Below are 10728 nucleotides of genomic sequence, written 5' to 3' on the forward strand. Positions count from 1 at the left end.
TTTGCTTTTTTTTTTTTTAAGATTTTATCTATTTATTTATTTATTTATTTATTTGACAGAGATCACAAGTAGGCAGAGAGGCAGGCAGAGAGGGAAGCAGGCTCCCTGCTGAGCAAAGAGCCCGATATGGGGCTCGATCTCAGAACCCTGAGATCATGACCCAAGCTGAAGGCAGCGGCTTAACCCATTTGCTTTTGTTTTTTAATAAAAATTAAATCCCAGGAGCACTGCTTGTGAAATAGGGTAGGAGGCAGAAGACGTTTATAAAATGAAGAGTAAAGAACAACAAAAAGAAAAACAAAATATCCAATTGCTGGAGCCAAGGAGTCAGCCTCATTTGGGGTGAGGAGGCCCAGAGGTTTGGCTTTTGGGGATTGGCTGATTAACAGGGATTAATTAACAGCCAGCCTCTTCACATTTGTTACCTGCCTGATATCAGAATGCATTTGCATATGTGACCCTTGGTCTTCACTGAATACACAGAAGACCTTTGGGGGAGTCACCTAACCCCAGGAGCTGAGATTTGGGTCTTTTCCAGCCCAGATACTCTGCTGGACAGAGAAATGGGCCAAGTCCAAATAGGCAACCAGGTCAAAAGGAGAAACAGGACACCAAATAAAAATAAAGGGAACTTCAAAAAACAAAAAATCACGGTCAAATAAAAAAGGTCTCAAAAAGCCAAGAATTTACGGGTGGTAGAATTTGAGATAAGCAGACTACGAGCAGAAAAGTAATTCTGAGCTTAGCAAAAGACCAGTATAGTCCACACACTGTGTATCAGGTCCCAGGATAAATCCCCCACCTCATCAAGCCCACCCTTATCTCAACCAGACCTCCACTACTCCTTCCTTGGAACTCTGCAACATTGGGTGTGTACCTTTACCATGGTCTTTATCATTTTCTACCCTCCCACTGGCTGCTCTCCTTACATGCATTCCACCGAACTCCCTCCCCATGCCTGGCTGCCCACCATCTGCTTTACTGCCCCCCACCTTTTTGCTTCAGATAAGAGGGCCAATGGGGGATGGAGAGGGGAGGTGGAGGCTGGGCTGTGGTAGGATTGGGGTAAGAGAGGTTCGCTGGGCACCACTCTGCCTCCTAACCCTGAGTCTCTCCCCCCTCCCCATGTCTGAACCTTTCTCCTTGATGCTAACTGTCCAATTTGTTCACCTCTTTCTCTCTCTCCATCTCCTTAGTCCGCCTCTGTCTATCTCTGCCTCTGCCATCTGTCTTGTCATGTCTTGGTGTCTGTCTCTGTCTCTCATCCCTTCTGTCTCCCTCACCGTCTCTATCCCTGAACCTCTGCTTCACCTCTTTCTGTCTCTTGATTTTTCCTGTCTCTCGATCTCGGTCTCTGTGTTTCTCTTTCTCCATCTCCCGTCCCTCCTGGTCGTTTCTCCCCTGCTTCCCTGTCTCTCGGTATCGAGGGTGTTCTGGCGGGTCAGGGCTTTCACTCCAAGCAACTTAGAAGGTCTAGATTGGCCACTAGCTCGGATGCCCTTGGGTTTGGGCTCTTCCCAGTTCATTCGTTTGCCTTTGAGGTGGTATCAGGACAACGTTTGTAAAGAAGCCCCTAAACTGGGGCCTCTGGCAGGCATTTTGAGGCTTCTGGAAGGGGCCGGTGTAGAGAGGAATGCTGCTTGGCTTATATACACTGCCACTGCACTGACAGAAAGAAGATACGTGCAGGGGAAGCTGTCTCAGGAACAATAGTGAGGCAGGTTTGGGACAAGAAGTGAAAGGAGGTGTCTGGGTGGTGCTGTCGTTCAGTCCTTTGGAGACGCGGAGCTCAAGTTCAGAGGTCAAGGCTGGAGATGGAGCTCGGGTAGTTGGTCATATGGCCGAGACAATTAAAGCCACAGACGAGAGGGACTTCCACAGGCATGGAAGATACTGTAAAGCCGGGAAAACCAAGTGCCATTGCTGTAAAAAAAAACTTCTTTCAACCACCTTCACCTGGAATAAACAAGTGGGGTGAACGGTTGTACAAACTGTGTGATGTCCATACTACATCAGCCTCTCTGCGAAGCCTACAGACTTCATGTGTAGTATTCACAATTTTAAAAAAGATTTTATTTATTTATTTGACTGAAAAAGAGAGATCACAAGTTGGCAGAGAGGCAGGCAGAGAGAGCAAGGGAAGCAGGCTCCCCGCCGAGCAGAGAGCCCGATGCAGGGCTTGATCTCCGGACCCTGAGATCATGATCTGAGCTGAAGACAGAGGCTTAACCCACTGAGCCACCCAGATGCCCCTAGTATTCACATTTTGACCTTGATGGGATTTCCCCCTCCAGGTTTCTGCCTTCCTCCTCCAGCTGGTAACTGGGCATTGTGCTTACTTCCCCCAGGGAGGTCTGTGGCAGGCTGAAAGAAGTTGTCTACAAAACACTTCCCTTCCTGCCTTTGTTTTCAAAAGCCGAAACCCCCTGAGGTGATTTAGTGATGGCTGCGGGTAGAGGAGACAGGAAATGGCTCTGAGGGAAAGCTGAGCAGGGGCTGGGGAACCTTCCCCAGGCGAGAGATCCTCAGGCCGGGGGAGGAGTCCATGCTTGTCAAGGCAGCACTCCAGGGAGGTGGCCAGACCTCAGAGAGGAACAGCGAGGAACAGCCAGCCCCACAGTGTATCTGTGTGTCCCCAAGGGTGACATGCAGGCTGGTGAGCTCCTAGAACTGAGGGAACCAGGCAAACTGAGGGGGTGGGGGCCTTCCACAGTGACCAAGGAGGACCCATGCCGCAGGGTCTTCCAAGGACCTCCCCAGGATGGGCCACGTTTTCCTGTTGGTTTGGAGTTGAAATGAACTAATTTAAATAATATATCCCATAATGGAGTTTTTAAAAAGCGGTAGAGGATGACTGTTCCACATCAATAACACTGCCCTCCGCCATCTTTGTGCATTTAACTTTTTCTATATATGCAGGATTTTTTTGTTTGGAAGTAGATTCATAGAAAGAGAATTATTGATTGAAAGGGTATAGACATTGTGTTTTTTTTAATTTTAAAGATTTTATTTATTTATTTATTTGACAGAGAGAGATCACAAGTAGGCAGAGAGGCAGGCAGAGAGAGAGGAAAAAGCAGGCTCCCCACGGGGCAGTGAGCCCGATGTGGGGCTCAATCTCAGGATCCCGGGATCATGTCCCAAGCTGAAGGCAGAGACTTTTTAACCCACTGAGCCACCCAGGTGCCCCAAAAGGGTATAGACATTGTTAAGGCTCTCGATACATGTTCTGGATGTGTTGTGCCTTTTTAGAGTTCGATTTTAAAATGAGGACGTCTCTTCAGTGGGGTCGCATGCAAGAGGGACTGATGGGAGCCGTGATCAAAGGAGCGAGACTGATACAAAGCAAAGGTCAAGCAAAGCTTTATTTTGCGTCGGCATGGAGAATCAAACCAACCAGCCAGGGCCGTCTCTTACGAAGAGAGCAACCACCCCCAGCTTCACAGACTAGCTTTTATAGAGCAAAGGCCATGTGGTTGAGCCTGGCCAATGAGATTGTCTCCACCTGGCCTGACTTGTCCTTGCATTCTGGGCTCTGTTATCTCTACCTGACCTGACCTGTCCTTGTATTTGGGCTCTATTGTCAGGGACTAGTCGACCATATTTTACTGTTTTCCCAGACTTGCTTTTAAGTAAGTTCCTCCAGGGAAGGGGGGGTCAGTTTAAGTTTTACTGCACAAACAACAAAATGGCTGTTTAACCAAGATGGAGTCGCTCTGGCTAAGTAGGTCCCTACAGGATGGGAACTGTTAAGAGACTGTGCAGGATTTCATACAAGGAACAAAGGGAAGGGCCAAAGGAAGATGATGACAGTGGGAAAGAGGAAAGGACATGTTCAGTGTCCTTTAGGAGGTGGGGCCAGTAAACCATCTCCACACGGGGCAAAGGAGACAGAGTAATCAAGAACACCTTACTGGTTTCCAGCTTCCAAACCTGAGTAGATGAAAATCCTATCAACCAAGAGGGAGCATGGCTCAGTGGAAAGAGCCTGAGTTGTCAATCTAATATGCCTAGTTCAAATCCCACTCTCCTACTCATTAGTTGTATGGCCTTGGGTGAGTTATTGAAACTCAGGGCCCATTCGCCTAGATATCTTCATTTGTGAAATGGCCACTGTAAAGTTTTTCCGGCGAGATAAACACAACACCAGGCAAAGTGGGTGCAAGGCAAGATTTATTAAAAACACTCTCCGGCGAGGTTTCAGGGCTCAGGAGAGCGGGAGCCAAGAAAGTTGCGCCAGGAGTAGGTGGACACCCTCAGGTGAGGTTCCGCGACTCTGGAAAGCAGAATGGTGGAAGTCGCTCCCAAGGCAGGGAGAAAGGGGGCTTTTAAGGGGCCTTGAGGGAGTTCAGGGGTCTTTTGGCAAGTTTCCCTTATTTGGATATTTCGCCTGCTCGTCGGGGTCTCATTGGTCCACAGGAGTCCAGGGTGGGGGTCTCAGATTCCCGCTTGTCAGGGTCGCATTGGTCCACGGGAGCCCGGGTCGGGAGGGTTTTCAGATTCCTGCTTGGGTCTTTGTTCTCCTGTCCAAACTCAGGTTTTGTGGCGGGGACTTTCGCCATCTTAAGTAGCCCTTTCTTTCTGCCAGCCCAACAGCCACAGTAACAATTGTCAGTCTGGCAGGTTATTGTCAGATTAAATGTGAAAGTGTTTTTAAAGCACCTGGCCTGTTGTGACTTTGAAGAAACCAAAGAAAATGGATAATAGTGGTAGAAGAGAATGTAGAGACTTGGAGAATAAAGAATATAGATGGTTCTGATGAGCGACAGAAGCAGAAAAATGTTCACCGTTAGCCCAGAAGCCTGACCTAGGGCCCGCATAGTTCCGACAAGGATCAAATACGTACTGGTTGCTACATTCTTAAAGGGTCTTATGACTGCCTGTATGTCTTACCAATAGTTAATATCAAGCTGGATGATAAGCACCAGAGAAATCTTGCAAAAGTATTTTTAAAAGTAGAATTTCGAAGAAAACATCTATGATCTAGTACTCCCTGCATGTCCCTTCCCCCTAGAGCTACTAAGCATATAACGACTAGTTTTATACAGTGAATCTGCTGCTTTCTGCCCACAGGTCCTGTCCCCGCCCTACTGAAATGAACTTACTAAGTTGCCGGGTACATCTCAAGAATTCTCTTGCGTGCTCAACGGTCCCACAACAGTTTGAGGCAAATTGTGCTTAAAATGCCTGCATGAGAGTCCCCACAGTAACTTTTATTTTGGTATGCTTTTCTTTTTTTTAAGAGACCTTGAGGTATGAAAAGGAGTAGGGAAGAAGGGACTGCGATCTTGTTGCCCTTAGGGGAAACCAGAGGGCAGTGGTGCAGTTCTCAAGTATGACCGCAAGATGGAGTCTGTTTTGTCTCAGAGAGTGTCACAGACCGTGGACTGACTGGGTGCAGTGTTGGTTAGCAAAACAGCCATAGATGGTCTTCTCTGTGCGGGAGTCGGCCTTCCAGAAACTCTCTGACATGTATGGTGAGGTCTACCCCTTGGCGGGAAGCAGTCAGTTCCTATTTGCAGGCTTTACCCGATCAGGAAGGCTTTCCCTCCAGGATGGCCCCTGCTGTGTCTGACAGTTTCAGACTCAACAGCAAAACTTAGTTCCATAAGAGCTAGGACTTTTCTATTTCTGAAAATGCACTTAGGAAAAAGAGAATATTGAACAGAACTCAAGAGATTTCATGGGGCTTTTTACTAAAGCTCATCCCCACTCTCTTTTCACACACACACACACACACACACACACACACACAAAATGAGGACATAGACACATTTGAACAGGGCAAATCTGACTGAAGACACAGATCTTTCCTGCAGAGAATGCTGGGGGACAAAGAACCCCTGCTAGCTAGATAAAATAAGATGCTATACTAATAGGAATTACCTTATTGTCAGCATTATTATTTTTGTTAATATTTTATTTATTTATTTTTGAGAGAGCGAGAGAAAGAGAACATGAGCAAGGGGAAAGGCAGAGGGAGAAGCAGACTCCCCCACTGAGCAGGGACCCCAATGTGGGACTCCATCCCAGGACCCTGGGGGCATGACCTGAGCAGAAGGCAGACGCTTAACCGACTGAGCCACCCAGGTGTTGCTACAACTTTAGTTTTAAATCCCATCCCCTTTGCGGGGATTGGGGTGGGGGTGTTAGTAAGTCTTCCCCCTCACCTGCACCAAACCCTGCAAGCCTCATTACTTTTAAGTAAACAGAGGTCATAGCTTTAAATCATAAACGGTCTCAGTTTAGCCATTAAGATGTCAGTCCTAAGTATTCAGAACTCCAAATCTGATTTTATATCTTCTCCCCCTCCCTACAAGGGCATGCTATGAGGGATGTGTGTGTGTGTGTGTGTGTGTGTGTTAGGGGGAGAAATAATAAGGCTCCACCTGCTCCCAGCTCCAAGAACCCACCCCCACCCAGTGTTCTAACTCTGCTTTTGGACCCGTCCAGATTACAGGAGTCAGGGTTAGATGGGGCCAAGTATGTTCTGGCCTGGTACTATGGTAGGAGGGCTTCATGCTCTTCAGGCCAGGAGGGGTTTAAAACTGATTTTTCTGGGGGCACCTGGGTGGCTCAGTCATTAAGTGTCTGCCTTCGGCTCAGGCCATGATCCCAGGGTCCTGGGATCAAGCTCTGCATCGGCCTCCCTGCTCAGTGGGAAGCCTGCTTCTCCCTCGCCCCACCACCGGCCCTCCACTCGCTTGTGTTCCTGCTCTTGCTGTCTCTCTCTCTGTCACATAAATAAATAAAATCTTTAAAAAGGAAGAAAATGATGTGCATAATTTTAAAAAACTCGTTTTCTCATGGGGTTCTCTTTCAAGAACCCTAATACTGCTGGCTTCACTTGAGTTCTCTCCACCTAGAAATGCAGCAGTTTCTTTGTTCCACACAGTCCCTAAAAATCTACTTTGACCTTCTCTTTTGCTCCTCCATTGTTCCTCTAGATGGGCCTTTTGCTGGCTAAGACAATCCCACTGGCTCCATCTCTCTTGTTCAGCCACCATTATGTCCATGAGACATACTCTTGTGTTCTATGTCCTGAGAAATGGGGCGTTGCAGGGGTCACCCATCCTTCTTCCAAAGCAGCTCATCAACCCGCCTCTTGCCTGTAGATTTCCTGATGGGCAGACACTCATCCACTTGCCTGCAAAGCTGCAGGGGACACAGCCAGCCCTCTAAGACCTCTAAGCCACCCCTCTCACTCAGCCTGGGTGAGGAGAGGCACGACCCTGCCCCGTGAGTCAGGGTCCAGTCCAGAGACAGAAACCACGGCCATTATTTTAACTGAGAAAAGTTAACGTAAGAGTTGTTAACTGGGCAAAACTGAACGGCAAAAGAACAGTCAGGTTCCATGGACACCGCATCTGCAGGAGGCCACTACCACACCACTGCTGGGAGCACAAAGACAAGCTGTCGGAATTCTTTAATGCAGGAGTTTGTTGAGGGGCCCGTAGAGCTGCAACTCAGATGTCTGGGGACAGGGTGCCAGCCAGATGGCTCTCCATGCCTAAGTGGGTGTGAGCAGCTACGTCAGAGAGAGGTGGGAAACTAAACTGCAAACAGCTGATGCCACTGGCATGAACTGTTGCTGCGAAGGTGAAGAAGCGTTGCCAAAGTGATGGAGATGGGAGGAGTACACAGACAGGAAAAAAAAAAAAGCCCTCTTGCTCCCCCTTGTGGCCTCCTCTGCTGCCCCCTACTGGCAGAGCTTAAATGGAGCCGCAGACCAGGGAGAGATCCCCCTGCCAGAACCGTGAAACCTAAGTGCAGAGGGTGGGTTCATAAACGAGGGACCGCAGCTCAATGACTGCCAAACCCCTCTTTATTACTCTAAAGAAATGCTGTGGAAATTCTCTCCTCAATTCCAACCACCAGTACCCTCTGACAGCCTCAGTCTGGGCAATTTGTCTAATAGATCTCAGCCCTCTGTTTTGAAAATACTACAAATTAGTCTCCCAACTTACATTAGTACCCTAATCTATTGTATATTGATATCTCCATTGACAGTTCTAAGGTAATATCTATTACAACAATAATAGCTAACATTTAATGGACATTTACTATGTACTAGGCAATGCTAAGAAATTCACATAATAATCAATTAAATTAAATTAATTTTAATTTAATTTAATTATTTTAATAATTTAATGATAAGTCATTAAAATAATTAAATAATCTCATTTAATCTCACCAAGGGTTTTATTATCAAATACTATTATTGGCATTCATGTACTTTTAAAATCCCCATTGTACAGATGAGGAAACTGAGGTGCATTGAGATTAACTTCCTAAGGTTATAAAACTAGTCGGTGATGAAGCCAAAAGTTGAACCCAAATAGTCTGGTTCTGCAACTGGCATTCTTTTCCCCTATGCCTTCTTTTTGCTTCTTCATGTCTTTCTATTCTTCTACGTGCTGTTCAGTGACCTTGGAGGCTAACCTGGATTACACTGGTGCACTCCTTTGCCCTCTGCCTTCCACTTGGGGGTTTGGCCAGTGTGGAGCACCAGGAGAGCTCAGAGGATGGTTGGGAGTATTTATTAAACTTCTGTCTCTGTTGGGGCTTACAACACCTTGCTTTCAGCCCTCACCTGTGAGGTGACCCTCTCCATACAGACCTTGCTGTCTGCATTCTGGTCATCACTCTCCCCAGAGGTCAAGAGTGGGAACAGTCCCAAGATACTTCATTATTCTTGAGTTTTCCCTACACTTTGCCATGATTGTGGATTATGCGTTTATACATGTATATATATGTATATATATATATATATATGTTTTTAAAGATTTTATTATTTTATTTATTTATTTGAGAGAGAGAGAGAGCATGAAGTGGGGGATGAGGGGGAGAGGCAGAGGGAAAGGAAGAAACAGACTCCCTGCTCAGCAGGGAGCCCAGTGCAGGACTCTGGGATCATGACCCAAGCTGAAGGCAGCCGCCTAACTGACTGAGCCACCCAGGCACCCCATATATATTTATATATATTCATTGCTCCTCAAATTGGCTGTAGCAGCTGTTTCCTGCTGGGACCTTGACAGGCTTTCACCTTGGACAGTAGCAAAATGTTTTGTAGCGGTCCCAAATCATACATTTTCAAACCACATTGCTCAAGGGAAGGGAGAAGTTCTTGTTTAGTTTTGAAAGTTTTAAAGAGCAAGGCAGTGGTGGTATAGGGGAACATATGGACTAAGACATACCAATCAATTGCAGTGTGGACCTGATACAGATCCTAATTCAGATAAACCTTTTAAAAGTTGTAACTTTCTTGGGGAGGCATGTCAATGATCAGAGACTGAGTAGGACTTTGCCAGCAATTTACAGTTGGCTCTTGAACAACGTGGGGGTTAGAGGCACCAAACCCCATGCAGTCGAAAATTCACATGTAAATTTGCCTTCCCCACAACTCAACACTAATAGCCTACTGTTGACTGGAAGTCTTCCTGATAACAGTTAATTAATATGTATTTGGTATGTCATATACATTACATACTATATTCTTACAATAAGCTAAAGAAACTATTAAGGAAAATATATTTACAGTACTGTATAGAAAAAAATCTGTATAGAAGTGGACCCATGCAGTTCAAACCCATGTTGTTCAAGGGTCAGCAGTGTTTAACACAGGTTCAGTGTGGGAATGTCACAAGCCAATAGCAAACAGGATAATGTCTCATTGCCTGTAAACAACACACTCCAAACCAATGAGAGATTAATCACATAATTGTTCAGACAAGGAAAGACAAAAGGAGTAAAGTCTAAATTTAATTGTGGTATATGATTATGATTAGCTGGTATTCAGGAGAGATGGTTTAACCAACTCAGGGCTGCTGTCCTGTTGCCCAGGCAAAAGTGAAAATCCCTGGTTGCTAGGGCACGTTGCTGGGGACGCGGGCCAGAGGATCTCCTTTATGGCTGCTATTCAGCTTTCACGACTGGAGGAAAGAGTCACCTTTACGGCAGCCTTGACCCAGGCAGGAGCTGATCGCCCCAAGGTCTTCCGAGAGCTATTTACATTAGCAAAGTACAGCTGAACTCGGACAAACCCTCTCTGATAGTCCTCACCGTCTCTCGCTCTCGCTATTTATAGACTAACTTGCCGCAGATGCTTCTTACGTCACTGATAAGCCCCAACAGGGCCCCCACCCCTGCAGTGAGTTCCCTGCCTCTTCTCAGTGAGAACAGATGATACCATCCTGACACAACTTATCTCATATCAAAACAACTTAACTTCTAAGAACTTTTTTGGGGGTCTTTGTCATAAGCAGGTGGATTAAAACAACTCAACTCGTAGACAAATGGAGTTGAAATCATATCAAACTAATACACATCGTAACTTTACAAAGCAAATGAAATTCAAGCCGACCAGAGTTTGATTTTATTACATAATTACTGTTAATTTTTTAAGGCATGATAACAGAGCTTGGGGGATTTCTTTAAAGAGTCCTTACCTGGGGGCGGTTGGGTGGCTCAGTCGGTTAACAGGGTCCTGGGATCAAGACCCCCTGTCAGGCTGGGCTGAGCTCCCCTATTCAGTAAGGAGTTGGCGTCCCTACCCCGCGCATGCGCACTCTCACTCAACTAAAATCTTAAAAAAAAAAAAAAAAAAAAAAAGAGAGAAGAGTCCTTACTTGTTAAAGATATATACTGAAACATTCATGGATAAAATTATATGATGTCTGGGATTTGCTTCAAAATAATATAGGAGGGGGATGTGAGTGGATGTATATG

Source organism: Mustela nigripes, chromosome 7 (genome assembly GCF_022355385.1).
Source record: "Mustela nigripes isolate SB6536 chromosome 7, MUSNIG.SB6536, whole genome shotgun sequence".
Classification (NCBI taxonomy): Eukaryota; Metazoa; Chordata; class Mammalia; order Carnivora; family Mustelidae; genus Mustela; species Mustela nigripes.